Genomic DNA, 14,201 nt, shown 5'->3' on the forward strand with positions numbered 1-14,201 from the left:
CTTCTCAACAATGTAGCTTAGTCTGACAAAGCCAAGTTCCATAACCTTAGTAACAAATGCCACCCATACTTGACAACACCAAATCCACCAATCAAATATACTCACTTTATCAAGGATCTAGGTATAAGAATCATCAAGTATGTCTCATCACACTACCTAAATCTTAACATCTCAACCTCTCAGAACCAGGGTTAAGGTCAACCACAAACAATCTCCTCAAAAGTCAAAATTTTCAACCAAGGTCAACATTCCTCAAAAGAAAGAGTATTATCGAAGGCGTTAAGGAGGATTAGCAAAGAGCAAACGACAAGTTAGGAGTGTACAAGAGTAACTTCCACGGAAAAGAAAAGAAGGTTAATAAGAGGATATAAGCATCAAGAACTAAAGAATAAGGCAAGGTACACAAGGAAAGAGAAACATTTTCAAGGAAGAAGAAGCATTCTTCAAAAGTTGAACAAATCTTCAATCTTTGGCAATAGGTACCAGGTCTTGATCTTCACGTAGGTAAACTCACGGTCATTGATCCAAGGTCACGACAATTATTAAATGGCAATCAACAAACATGTTAGAACCTAACAAAGAGCAAACACACTACAGACTACCACCTTAGATCCTTAAGTCTACCCATCTCTCATTCATTATTCAAGGTCAAGTTAAATTTAAATTTGGGGTACACGTGTGTGCGTCGGGAGCAACAAAGGCTCTGATACCAACTGTGACACCCCGCGATAAAGCGGAAAACATAACTTATAAATTCATGCGGAAATTAGGAAATTTTTGAAACTTTTAAAATTTAAAGCGCGGGTACATTAAAATCCAAAACATAAATAAAGAATGCGGAAAGAAAGTTTAAATTGTACAATTATGATAGTCAAGGTGAGGGAAAATATATCCCTCGAATGACAATACAATAAAAGGTGAGTCTAAACAATCCTAATAAATCGACTAAAAGGCCAAAGTGCTCGCTAGCTCACACATGTCTTCACCCCATAGATGCACCAACTAATACATGCCATTCATGTAAACATGAACGCCACAGTCAGTGGGGAGTAACTCAAGGTTCTCCCAGCCACAAAATGTCGAAACGAACATAACAAAGAACTAAAACAGGTAAGTCATGTAAGATACTTACAAAAGATATGAATATCAAGTTTATATTTGAGCATGGCAAATAAATGAGATGGAATATGATAGATCAATATTAGCATAATGGAGATTCAACTAATCATGTGAGACAATTAAATAATATGAGAGACAAGAATACGGTCATTTATGCAAAAGTACTCATTTCAAGGAATTACAACATAGATATGAGATTAGAAACCGTAGCCATTATTTGGAAAACCACTTAGCAAACATTGCACGGGACGTGACTACTAATGTCACATTCATACTTATGGCTTGCATCTCACCATAAGAACGGATGGGAACATCAATCCCGACGATCATATCGCAACTAGAGGGCTTATAGCTCACCCCTAGTATCCAATAGGACCAAGACGAACAACAGACAAATACCAATATCTATAACCAAGCAAGACCTTTACTACTCATATATAAATATATAATTCCCCCGGTAGGACGACAATGGTACTCCCAAGACTCAGTCCTAGTCTAAATCGCCGACTCTCGGGGCGAACGGTCCCCGATTCGACATGCGGCGAAGCAGTCCGCATCCAAGACTCGAAGACAGATCGGAAATCGAGAACCCACAATCGGCGAACGATCCGAAAGAGGCGGAAAATATGAGCTAAACCCACAATCGGCAGGACAGTCCGAAAGAGGCGTAAAGATAAGTCGAGCAATACGGTATAGTATAAAGGCATTATCAAACGAATACGACTCAACCAAGCGATACGAATCAACTTGGAAAGAGACTACTACATGTAATGAACCGATGATAATCCAAGTGAGACATATCATGCCAAATCATAATCATAAAAATGAATAAGTAACCCATTTCTTCAATATTTCTCACTTGAATAAAAATGTAAATAAATGGAAATGGACCATTTATAATAATCAAAACCAGAGCTTAATATAAATGGCTAAAATGTAGGCTAAAGCATTTACTAGTCACAAGGCATCAATAATTAATTTAGTCTCATGTTAAACTGAAAACACGTCATTTCATATACAATTGAGATAATTAGATAATGCATTCCACAATTATAAATCATGTGAGGAAAATATATAAATGAGCGATATTTAACGAATTACGTTATGTAAAACACGAGATGAAATGTGACTAACTACAAATGGGTCAATCATAAATCTAAGCCTTGATATTGGGTTGACCCAATAATATGAAGCATACAAGCCCAGCTCACAAAACATGACAAGCCCAATTAGTAAAACATAGTAAACCCAACTAAATACATGTGACAAGTTCAATTAAATAAACATGACAAGTTCGATAGATTGAACATGTTAAGCCCGATAAATAAGGCATAATGAGCCCAGCAACTATACATTAAAAACCACCAGGACAAGGGAGAAGGATAACAAGGAACACAAGCCCTCACCCGTCCATGACCACCACCCACGGACAAGGCCTCCACCCCTCACAGCCAGCCAGCCAGCCGCGGTCAGTCACATGACACGGTAAAACAGGTTCCTAACACAGCCCCTTTCTCGGCTTAAAAACCGCCTTAAAACAGTTCCAGAACAACTCATATAACACTCATAGGAAACCGTCCCAAGTATGACCCATATTCACCATGGGAATTGTCCCCATCCCGTCTAAATGCAGCCGTAAATAGGCTGTCCAAAAACAATCCCAAAACGCACAGAAAGCTGTCCCAATAACACTCATTCTTACGCCCCAAAACAGTCCGGAAACTTACACGGTTCATGCCCAGTTTGTGCGTTCTCATAAACTCACCTCAAGCACTCATCCTTAAGACTCAACCCAGTCCCAAACAACCACCTAGCAAACTACCCAATGCCGGTCTGAAACGGAGTAAAATGCTGCCTCCAACCAGCCCGTTTCAAACAGCCACCAAGACCCGTATCACAACCCATTTTTCCTGCTCAAAACAGTCCACAAGTTCACCGTGCTCGACTGTCCGAAACAGGGCACAACCCTCCCCAAAACAGTCCTAGAAAAAGCGCACAAGGGTACCACAACAGGCACGAAAACAATTCAAAAAAAACGAGCCAATGAAGACATGGATAAGACGGAAATTAAAACGACAAATTCATGGACAAGACCACCAAGGTCTCGCTCAGGCAAAACTCGGAATATCCATCCCAAAACAGCCACTATCAGCAACAATTTAAGATGGAAGAATTAACATATCAAAGGGCAAAGACGCAAGGACCCAACTTTATCAAACAAGGCATGTAAAACGACCCATAAGACAAAAATTCGACATCTTTGTCGAGTAACCTATCACCGTTACCTGTTTTTGAGCTCTTAAACGTCCAAGGAACCATCCAAAGGTGATTCTAAACCCAAAAATGGAAGATATTAGCCCAGAAACCGCATCCTTGAAAGATGGTCGAAATGAAACCGGACGAAAGCTGGGTTCTTTCTTGTATATAAAGGAGGAGGACGAGATGGGGAAGCTATTGGTGCAAAAATAAAGAGATTTGGTTGAGAAATAAGGAAGAGATCTTGGGTTGAAGGTCTAAAAATGGTGTTGTATGGTTCCTGATATTTGTTGTGGTTGTTGCTTTGCTTTTTCGAATGAAGTACGGGGAAAGAGGAAGAAGAAAGAGGGAGGGTATGCGGGTTGTGGGTAAAAACACAGTACAATAACCATAATAATGTATAATAGCAATAATAATAATAATAATAATAATAATAATAATAATAATAATAATAATAATAATAATAATAATAATAATAATAATAATAATAATAATAATAATAATAATAATAATAATAATAATAATAATAATAATAATAATAATAATAATATATAAATGTAGAGTGTGGGGTGGATAGGGGTGTGTGTGTCGACATACGGTTGGTCCGTATTTAGATAAGATTCCTAATTTAAATGTGACGGTCTAAGTTAGACGGACTTTTAAGACATAAATTATTATTATCGCGGTCATTATTATTATCCGACCAAAATGCGAATAAATATATTCTTATAAAAATCATGCCTCAAAATATAATTTAATAATACTTATTTTTATAAAAATGAGCTTTTATATAATACGTTTATAAAAATCATGTTTGACATAAAATTAATTAAATTGAATAATTCAAAATTATAAAATAAAGTAGTCAAACGGTTTAATAAATTTTAAATGTCGAAATAGAAAATTCGCGGGTGTTACACTTGAGGTTTACGAGCTCTAACCCCACTGTTAGTTGCGGGTTTTATTTGGTTTTCTCTAATGATTGCTGGATGTGTTGTGCATTTCTGGGACTGATTTGGTAAGGGTCTGTGGTGGCCCTTTGCGTTCCTTTTTCAACCGGTCTAGTGTGAGACTCCTGGATGGCTTTTGTGTTCTTTCGACCTCGTCGGGTGAGCCTTTACGGGCTGGTTTAGTGTTGGGGTGAATCATTGGATTGTGCCGATATGAGTTTGGTGTGGTGTTGGTTGGTCTTGTGGTGGTTTTCCTCTTCATGAAAGGACTTTGTTGGAATGTCAGGGGATTTAATAATCCCCTTGCCCCTACAATCACAAAGACTAGGGCGCTCCTTTCGAGTACTTACTTTGATTTTATTTTCTTAACTGAAACTAAATGTAAAGTAGCTTTGGCTGATCCTATGTTTCGTTCTTTTGGGTTTTCTCGGAGTTTTGGTGTTGATGCTCATGAAACCAAAGGAGGCCTCTGGTTTGGCTTTAGACCCGATGCCAATTTCGATTGTATTCTCGCATGTCAAAACTTCATTATTATCAAAGTCATGCAATGCAATGGTAGTTTTTGGTACTTATGTCTTATCTATGGCGAACCGGTCACTCATAAACGTGAAGCTGTTTGGAATGATCTTAGTCAATATATTCGCTCTTTTGATAACCCATTCCTTCTTATAGGGGACTTTAACCAAGTTGACTATCAAGAAGATAAATGGGGGGGTAGTAAAGGTCGGATCCCGGGAGCTGCTTTTTTTAATAAATGGAAGGCTGAGCATTTTCTAATGGATATTCCGTATAAGGGGCCAAGGTTTACTTGGTGTAACAAGAGGGAAGATCATAGTGTAGTGTTGGAACGACTTGATAAGGGTTATGGCTCATGGGATTGGAATGATATTTTTCCGAATTCTGGTATTACTCATCTTCCTATTCAAGTTTCAGATCATGCGCCTATTATCTTTGAAACAGAGTTAATCACTTGTAATGGTAGAAGACCTTATCGTATGGAGGCTTGGAACCTGGATTATGAGGAATGTATTCGCTTGGTTCTCAATGAATGGCCCGAACCTGTCTCAGGTTCTGTTACCGTCAGAATGATACGTAAGTTATCAAGAGCTAGAAATTGTATGCGTTTGTGGTCTATTTCCAAGAGGAAAGAATGGAATAAGAAATGGAGTGATTTTGATGACACTTTGGTAAAAGGGCTCCATGAAATTGAGACGAAGGGAGTGACTCGAACTTTCACTACTGCATATGCTAGTCAAGTGGAGTATGCCAAAGTCTCAGCTAAATATTGGAAACAGAGGGCCAAATTGAAATGGAATGCAGAGGGAGATACATGCTCTAAGTTCTTCTTTAATTGGGTTAAGGGAAGGGCAAGCAGGAACTACATTGCTGGGATTAAAATGGAAAATGGGGAGTGGAATTTTAACAGTGAGGATATTAAGGGATTATTTGTCCAATTTTACTCTAGGCTTTTTAAGGAAGGAGAGAATCAGATCACTTTTGATGAGTATCGCCCTACCGTGAAAAATCTGTTCAGTATTAATAAAGGGTTCATTTCTCCTGATGACAGAGATGCACTTGGCATTCGTTTTACTCCTAAAGAGGTTCGTTCGGCCGTGTTTCAACTTGGTCCGTTAAAATCTCCGGGACCTGATGGTATTCCTGCTATTTTCTTCCATAAGTGTTGGCATTTTATTAAGCATGATGTTGTTGGGACTGTCTTGGCTATCCTCAATGGTAATAGTTCACCAGAATTCCTGAATAAGACTTTCTTAGTTCTTATCCCGAAATCTAGTGCCCCTGAAACGGTTGATAACTTCCGACCGATTAGTTTATGCAATGTTATAATGAAAGTCATTACTAGATGTATCACTAACCGTTTGAAAAAGTTCATGGGAAAACTAGTGGGTGACTTTCAAAATGCATTTGTTCCTGGGAGGAATATTGGTGATAATATTTTAATTACAAATGAAATATTACAAAAAATTTCTTCATCTAGAGATGGTAGGATGGGTAGGATGGCCTTCAAAGCAGACATGAGCAAAGCTTATGATCGGTTGGACTGGAACTTTATCAGGCGTACGTTGCACTTGATGGGATTCCCTCCTAACTTCATTCAGCTGATAATGAAGTGTATCACGACCGTATCTTATGAAATACTGGTAAATGGAGTTCCTTCAAGACGTATCTACCCGAGTTGCGGCCTTCGTCAGGGTGATCCTCTTTCCCCTTACATATTTGTTCTGTGTACGGAAGTTCTCTCTTTAAACATTCTACGTATGGAGAAGGAGGGACTTATACAAGGAATAAAGGTCAGCAGAAACAGTATCCCTATCTCCCATATGCTCTTTGCGGATGATTCTATGTTTTTTATTGAAGGTAGTTCTAAGAGTTGCGAAAGCCTGGACAAAGTTATTAAGGACTATTGTCATGCCTCCGGCCAGGTTATTAATGATAATAAGTCCTCTATGACGATAAGTTCGTCCTCTAGTCTATCCTTTGCTCGAAAATGTTTGAGAACCTTCAACATACCGTGTGGCACTAACTTGGGTTCTTACTTGGGTATTCCTACAGACGTGGGACTCTCAGGTGGGAATAAAAGTAAAAGGGAAATTTTTGAGTTTATCATAGATAAGGTTAAGAAGCGATTATCTTCATGGAATTGCATTCTTTTATCGCCGGCGGGCAGATTGGCGTTGATTTCTTCTGTCTTGTCCTCCCTCTCTGTTTACTTTCTATCGGTATTTAAAATACCAGTAAGTGTGACAAAAAGATTGGATGCTATTTTGTCACATTTTTGGTGGGCGGGTCATAAGAAATCTCCTTCTATTAGCTGGTGTAGTAGGCTATTCCTAAGCCAACCCAAAGGGAATGGTGGTCTGGGTATTAGACGTATGAAGGAGTTCAATCAAGCACTCCTAGCAAAGATTGGTTGGAGGATGCTCACTCACCCAGATTCTATTCTCAGTAAGTCTATTGGTGCTAAATATGGCTTAAAGTGGTGTGATGGTGATTTGCTTTTTAATGATGGAAAGAGTAATTCTTCGTGGGGATGGAAAGGTATTGCTTGGGGCCTTCAACTCATAAAACCTCTTTTAGCGTGGAACATCACTCCATCTTCTGATATTGGTGTATGGAATACTAAATGGGTTCATGGCACCGTGCCGAAACCACGATGTATAGAGCTTCTAATGGATTCACCCAACTTGTCTAATTTGAGAATCAAAGATCTTATTTGTAACAGTAACAGGTGGGACCATAGACTCGTGTCTATGTCTTTTGATGAATCATCCGTGAATGACATTCTTGCTATTCCGATTCCATTCTCTGAAGGCAGAGATAACTTCTATTGGTCGGCTTCGTCATCCGGGAATTACTCAGTTAAGATTGGCTATCACATTGCTCTTCAAAATTCTTGGAACACTTCAGCTTCCCCGAAGGACCGTTCAAGAGTTCCTGCTGCGTATATGGGTGTTTTTCAGAAAATCCTATGGAACCTTCCAGGGCCGAAAAGCTGGACCATTATCATGTGGAAACTTCTCACAGAATCGTTGCCCACTGGGGAAGGCTTTTTAAGGAGAGGCTTTGATGGTCCTTTTACTTGCGTGCTTTGTGATTCACAAGAAACGGAATCACCTGACCACCTGTTCCGGGATTGTTCATTTGCTAATAGAGTTTGGGCTGGAAGTCTACTGGGGATAAGGGCACAATCAGGTGGTAATTTGAGTCTCCGGTCTTGGGTTTGCAATTGGCTCTCTGTTCTCTTTAAGGCTGATAATAAGCATGAGGCTTGCCTCTCCTTTTTGTGTACCTTTTGGACTATTTGGGTGGTATGGTGCAGAAAGATTTTTGATAATATCGAGTGCTCCCCTATTGGTGCTATCTTATTATATCAAGACTCCCTTAACTTAGCTCTTTCGGTTGATGATGGGAAATCGGGGTCCATTGTTTCCCAAATACCTATAGAGGAAGACTTGACTAAACTTAGGAATGGAGTATCATTTCCTTTGATTCAGAGTTATGTGAGCTGCTCTCGGTCTCATATTTATGTGGATGCGGCGTGGTCTAAGGAGCTTGATGCTGGATTTGGTGGATGCATCATTCTTGACTCTAATGTTGTGTCTGAATTCTGTATCAAAGGAAGGGTTGAGAATGCTGAACAAGCGGAAGCTTTGGCAATCAGGGAAGCCTTAAAGTGGGCACTCTCGCGCAACATCCTTCATATTAACATTTTTTCTGATTGTCTACAGGTTCTTGCTCAAGTCCTCCGGTTCTCTCAACTCAAACATTGGACTAGGAATACTATTGACGATATAATCGATCTAACGGCAAACTTTCATTGCATTTCTTTTGCTTATGTTCCTAGAATTTGTAATAAAGCCGCTCATAGGATAGCTAAGCGTGCTATTAAAATGTAGATCTCGTTATCCCGATTGTCAAAAAAAAAAAAAAAAAAAAAAAAAAATTCTTAAAGCACTTCAACTAAAGTCATATAGGTTTTTTTTATTAAACAAGGTTTTTAACCTAATTTATAATAATCCAAAAGACTATCTAATGCCCGTACTCCCAATCCCAAAAGTTTAAATCCATCAAATAACATTTAAATTTTTTTCATGATCTAATGTATAGTCGCATTAAAGAAAATTTAAATAGAACGATATTATTTCTAGGCATGTGCATTATACATAAATTAAATTTTGCAGACTATATATATAAAGGAGGCTTATTTTGAGCCATTGATTTGAAATATTCAATTACATTGTTAAATTAAAGTGACAATAAACTCTATAAGGCGGCCCTATAGCAATACAAATTACCAATGCTCTAGGACTCATACCGATAGTGTCGAAAAATAAGATCAAACAAATGTATACCTGGATGATACTCTTCATAAGATTTAAAAAAAATAAAAAAAAATACTCCTGATCATGTTAAAATAGAAGAAGTTGGTTAGATCACGTGAAAAAGTAATGATGATATGGTTTTGTTGCATTAGGATTATTAGGTTCATTAATTATTAGAAAGTAAGAAAAATTATGCTAATATCTGGAGTCTGATTTTTAATAGAATTGTTGATGATATGGAATTATAGAAAGATAAAATGTAATTTTAACTGAGCAAAGTAAATACAAAAGCTGTTAAAATTCACTCTTTTTTTCATAAAAATAAATTAATGATTGTTTTTTTTATATAGAAAAGGATCGTCCCATGGAGTGAAAGTGTCTTAATTTAGAATTTGCGGCAAAATGTATTATTCATCACGAACTTCTGCAAAACAGTGATTACCATATAAGTGGGTCTCACACCGTGAGGCGGTTCGTTTGTACATACATCATAATAAGTTTAGTTCAATTGAGAAAAGTTAAGCCCATACAAGAGTTAAGAAAAGTTAAACTCCTACAAGTTAAGTTCAACCCCTATAAATTCAGTTTAAAAAGGTTAAGCTCAATTTATACCCTTTTCTATAAGCTAAGCTATATGCTCAATTCAGCCCTTATAAGTGATTCACAGAACGTAAGCTCTTATAACTTCAGCTCAACAAAATTAAGGGCAAAAGAACAGGGACTCGAGTATTATTAGATCATCATCATAGATTATTACAAACTGGCACGGGCATCGCCCGAGCATTAAATCTAGTATATATATATAAAGCAGAAATTTTTCGAGCGATATTAGAGAGTCCAACTTTTTTATAAATCCTAACAATAGTAGATTTCGAAACAAATTTACTAAAATTATCCTGATAAAATTAGATTTCTTAATATTTAAAACAAAAGTTAATAAAATCTATATCTACCTATATTATTAAAGGAAGCCTTTTTTTGAGCGATTACATTGAGTCCAACTTTCTTAGACGGCTTAATACATAAAATTAAATAAATTATTAATATATTATTATGGTAGAATAATTTATATGCAACGTAATTTGTAGCCATTAAAACACTATCTATGGAAAGTTTGGTGTTGATAAAAATCCTTCATGAAGGAATTGAGGTGTACAAGGAATCTACTATTTCCTTGATATAATAATGATTAAACTACTCCTCCACATAATATAAGCCAAAAGAATCGGGCTTCTTAACCATACTCCCAAATTCCCAATTAAGATAGTGTTTTGTTCAAAAAATCTCATCTTTAAGAACTTAACCTATTGCATGTGATTGTTTATTTACATGTTGTGATTATTAGTGGTAGTATTTTATCTTTCTGATGTAATACTCTCATAGTCATCTCATTATATATATGACCATTGTTGTTTATCGTCATTAGCATATTATGTATTCGTAATTAATCTCATACTTTCTTCTTTGACTACAGGATTGTATGACGTATAATAATTCGGATTTATTGATGGCGCTCACGACAATTACGCTATTAAGGTTAGATTTTTTTAGGAGTCGTTTGGTTACATACGGGAACTTACAATGCCTAGGAAGTGTCATATCACATGATTTTAGAATTCATGTGAATTAGAAAATGTTGTTTGGTTACATGTAGGCATTGTAATTCATGTAGGCATTCCCACTTACCTAGAGGGATCTAGGTAAGCAACTTCTTCCATTATGGAGGAATTGGAATTCGTGGGAAGTTCCAATTCATGTGAATTGGGGTAACCAAACAACCTACCCATTTTGCAATTCACATGAATTAAAGTTCCTGTGTAATTTAGTGGGCAACCAAACGACCCCTTGGTATAAACACCTTCATTTCTCATGACATAATCTTGCAAATTTTACTCTAATTAGCATATTAACGTGTGTCCTCATAGCACATATTAGAAAAACCGATGAAACTGTATATGCATTTTTCATGCTTATTTCTTCTTAAATTAGTACTCTCTCCTTTCATGTGTTTACCTTTAATTAAAACACACCTCTCACCAAGAATAAACACTATCGATGAACAAATAGATGAATCTTTTGCTTATTTTTGACAATCTTAGTAGACATTGTTGTAGTTCGACTATTGGTAATTTTCTATTAACGCTTATTAGTTTTGACTTTTGAGTTTATAGTTTATTTGTTTCCATTGATAGGCTATCGCGTACCTATGCAAAGATAATATTTATACCCTAGCAAAACAAATGAATGTAGTACGTAGAGGTCGAACCACGGAGAGACGGGAGTTGTTAATTAGTTGTTATGGATTGAATTTTACCTTGGTAGATTAACGTTTGCTTTGGTTGATTGTTATAATGTAATGTGAAAACAACAATAAAAAGAATGTCTAGGGAGGTTGGGTCACACACGCAGACTATGCAAATGCTCATGTCAATTTAGGAAGTTGATTACTCGATAAATGTTTAGGCTTAAAAACACCCACCTCTCGATCTTAGCGTCAACCATAGACCGGGTCCTAGAGAAACTCTCGTTTATGACTAGGTCGTCCTACTACACATGCTTAGTCTAATCCGATTCTGTGCCTCTCGACTTATAGAATGAATTAACAAACTTAATCTACGATTACGGCTAATAACCAAAGATTAAACGTTGTGGCGCAAACATGTGATAGAAACAATTTATCAATTTAACTTAGCCTCATTTTAACATTTACAATTTACTTAGTCATGCATGGTTTCCCTTACTCCTTAGACAAATATAACTACTCAAACATGTTGAAAGTATAAACTAAACTAATACTACATGAAATGATAAATAACACAATGAAAATAGAATAAGAATTACCTTGAATGAAAATGGAAATGGAAATAGAAGAACAATGAAACTAGAACAAACTTGAAATGTAACTTGGAATTAAACTTGAAATGTAATTGTAATGTAATTGCTAAAAGGAAATGTAAACAAACTAAACTAAACTAAGCTAACCTAAACTAACTACTAAGATTTAGAGAGAATTTAGATGGAAAAATATGTGTAAAGATGGTGTAAGAGGTAAAGGTGTGTGATTAGCACCCCTTATATAGGAAATAAGAGAGCAAAATTTGTAGAGGAATCCAAAATGGCATCCTAAGCACACTCTTAATTTTCTCTTCAATTCTTGGTTTAATGCTCAAGGTATCCAAAGTTGGTGCTTTAATGCTTTGTTTATCTAGCATCTAATCCTATGTAACAACTCAAAAAGGCAAAAGTTTGATTCTTATAAAACATTTATACAATTAATATATTTGAAACTAATTAAAAAGGTAGGAAGTAAAAGGTAAATGAAAATAATATATACCCAGTATGTGAAAATTCTCCTAATAACATCACTAAAATTATCATCTTACATGAAAAATACAAAGAGTCCTAGATTTTAGATTCTTATAAGTAGTAATGGCTAATAAGATAATAAACACAAATTACATAAACGGTCATACAAAATGGATAACTTGAATTTGTCAAACATAGGATTTATACCATATTGCAAACTTACGTAGAATATATTTGCGACAACACTTGAATAAAACAAAACTTTTATTATTTTATTTATTAAAGACGTATAATTATAAGAAGATAATGAAAAGAGAGAAAGAGAAACTAAAAAAAATTAATAATAAAATATATTCCTACGTACAAGACTTTGAGTAGTAACAAAAGTTTAATAGCTTTTTTTTTGTCTAAATTATCCGGTAATCCGAACCACATTGGGCCGACTAATCCGGATTTCGGGACGTGTCCAAGGATTACGGTATTTAAACCCCTCCCAATCGCAGTTGTGGGGGATCGATCCGCAGACCTCCCTACCAAGCGCAGCCCCATGCTACCACTGCGCCAACCAACGATTGGTAAAGTTTAATAGCTTTAATCTTCAACATGGAATAACTTTATTATCTGCATATTTATTTTGTTTAGCTTATTAATCTTAATACTCAAGATCACTAACAACGTAATTGTCCATATTACCTACTCCCTCTGTCCTGTCATTTGTTTACCTTTGTCTTTAATTCAAAGAACAAGGAGATGAAAGGGGGTGTTATTATTGAGTGACAAGTGGACAATATATTATAAGAATGAACAAACTATTCTTCAAAAAAAATTCCAATATAAAAAGGTAAACAAATGACTGAAACATCTATAAATAGAATAACAAAAAATAATCGGGCGAAGAGAGTATTTAGTTAAAAATCCAATTTGGGTTGTGTTTAAGTTTTCGCAAATTGTGCCAGTTGAACAATCTATTACTCCTATCATCTAAAATTCTAAGAAACTACATTCCTCGTGTTTTATTTGTAGGCAACCGAGTAATGACTTGTGCATTTCTATTATACGGAGTCCCTATTCCAAGTCCCCGAAAGGATATGAGCTGTTCAAATGCGGGCTTGGGCCGGACATGGGCCGGGCTATGAAGGAAAAAGTTGCCCTAAGACCTTAGTGGGCGGGCCGGGCCTTAATTATGGGCCAATTATTCTTGCCCTTGCCCGCCCTTTAGTCAAAAGTCGGGCGGCCCATGGGCTAATGGGCCGTAACACGAAACTTCAATTTAGATGTTTTATTAATTAAAATATAAGGCTACCCAATATATAAATATTTTCGTTATATTTTAACCGTTATAGTTTACCTATTATTTTAGCGTTCCACATCCATATAAAATTGATACAATTTTCTTTGAAAATGTCTTTTTTTAAGAGTAAAAGTAAAGGATTTAAATAATAAACGGGCCGAATGGGCCGGCCCACGGGATTTTCTTGTTGTCCATACCCGCCCATTTAACTTGGTGGGCTGGGCTTGGCCCGCCCTGTTAATTTTTCGGGTAAAAAATACTTGTCCAAGCCCACGTAATAAGCGGGCTGGACGGGCGGGCCTAATGGACGGGATGACCCATGAACAGCTATAGATATAACTAATGAGAAGACATTATTCATACTCCATTAGGCTCATGCATTGCAGACTATACATATATACAAAAAAGGATTTTTTCGAGCGATTACAAAAATTTTAA

This window comes from Silene latifolia, chromosome 2 (genome assembly GCF_048544455.1).
Source record: "Silene latifolia isolate original U9 population chromosome 2, ASM4854445v1, whole genome shotgun sequence".
Classification (NCBI taxonomy): Eukaryota; Viridiplantae; Streptophyta; class Magnoliopsida; order Caryophyllales; family Caryophyllaceae; genus Silene; species Silene latifolia.